This window comes from Suricata suricatta, chromosome 8, assembly GCF_006229205.1.
Source record: "Suricata suricatta isolate VVHF042 chromosome 8, meerkat_22Aug2017_6uvM2_HiC, whole genome shotgun sequence".
Classification (NCBI taxonomy): domain Eukaryota; kingdom Metazoa; phylum Chordata; class Mammalia; order Carnivora; family Herpestidae; genus Suricata; species Suricata suricatta.
Genome location: NC_043707.1, coordinates 88,303,039 through 88,304,864, shown reverse-complemented (window position 1 = coordinate 88,304,864; position 1,826 = coordinate 88,303,039).

The window sequence follows — 1,826 nt, the reverse complement described above, 5'->3', positions numbered from 1 at the left end:
GGACTCCCCGACGCCTACTCCTCCTCCCCACAACAAATGGGAAACAGTGGCCCCAGATAACGGGAAGTGAATCTTGGCCTTTGGTGCCCACTTACCCTCCCCTGCCCCCGGAAGTCCTGCTTGTGTGAGCCTTACGGTGATGCCTACTACTGAGCTGGCCAGGGTGGTCTGCTCCTCAAGAGCAGGAATCCTGAGCACTGTTCCTGAGGTCGGGCCACACTGGGCGGCCACACCCCGGGGACCTCTGGATTCCAACTCTGGCCTGCGGGGCAGCTTTGGAAACAAGTGAGGAGACCAAGGCCTGTCTGTGGCACTTTGGGCCAGAACCTGAATGACCCACTTAGGTTCAGTGTGTCCTACCACACACATAGACACACTCACAAAAACACACGCATATACATAGACATACACTGACACTTATACACACAACATACACAGATTCTCACATTCACACAGACATACATACCCATTCATAGACCCTAACAAACTTTAAGCACACGTGCACAAGATGCACACTCACATTTAGAACACAGACATTGCACACAAAGGCTCATCCACAGACACATAGGCACACACGGGTGCACAGATAATAGCTCATGCACACAGGTGCACACACGGGTACACACAGGCACACACCCATAGGCACACAATGACGGAGGGAAGCTCACACTCATGCACACACTCACACAGGCACACAGTGTCACACACACACACACACACACACACACACACACACACACCACGCCTCACTGCTTCTCTTCAAGCACACAATACCTCTGCAAAATCTTTGTACTCTCTAGTACCCTTTGCCTCTCTCTACTCTGCCGCTGATCACGGTGAGGTTTTAGATTGTGTACTTATCTGCCCTGCCCACTCAACTGCCAGGTCCTTGAGGGCAAAGACTCTGTTTTAGTTCTTTTTAGTGTCTAGCACAGTGTCTCTTTATTAGGGCTTTCAGATTTACAGATTTTAAAATACTTTTTTTATTTATTTTTGAGAGACAGTGTGAGCAGGGGAGAGTCAGAGAGAGAGGGAGATACAAAATCTGAAGCAGGCTCCAGGCTCTGAGCTAGCTGTCAGCATAGAGCCCGATACGGGGCTCGAACCCACAAACCGTGAAATCATGACCTGAGCCGAAGCCGGATGCTCAATCGACTGAGCCACCCAGGAGCCCCAGATTTTAAAATAATTTACATGACTAAGTATCTATGTGGGCAATAGAGCAGTAGACCTACAGTCTAAATTCTGGAAAGTCCATTCCTACCAGCAGCTTTTTGACAGGCATTTGAGAAAAGGAAGTAGGTTTTCTAATAAACATTTTGCTAAAGGTTAAGTTCTCTGTGCTCTTCACAAAATAAATCACTGTGGCTTGAAAAATATACCCTTTGAGGAAGACTATTTTAATTTTTAAAGTAATAGCAACAGCAACACATATTAATTAGTGAACTTTTATCAAGATTAATTTGGGGGGAAGGCAATACAAATATTGCTTTCTGATGTGGAATAATATCTTTCTTCTACACAAGGCTATAATTTCTCAGTGACTTAACCTCTTCTGCTATTAAGCATTTAGCTGAAGCTTAATATATCCTTATGTAAATTATACTATTGCATAGATAAAAATTAACAGAGTTACTGTATTTCCAATTATACCGATCAGAATAACAACATGTGTTAATCACTCTTAAGGAAAGCCCACATCCCCATTCAAAAATGGTAGAAGATCATTCTGTATTTTTTAATCTAGAATGAGTCTCTGTGTTACACTAACTAAATGTTTTCAGATCTTTCGTCCGATATTTTACAAAAGTTTTGTTCCATAGGCT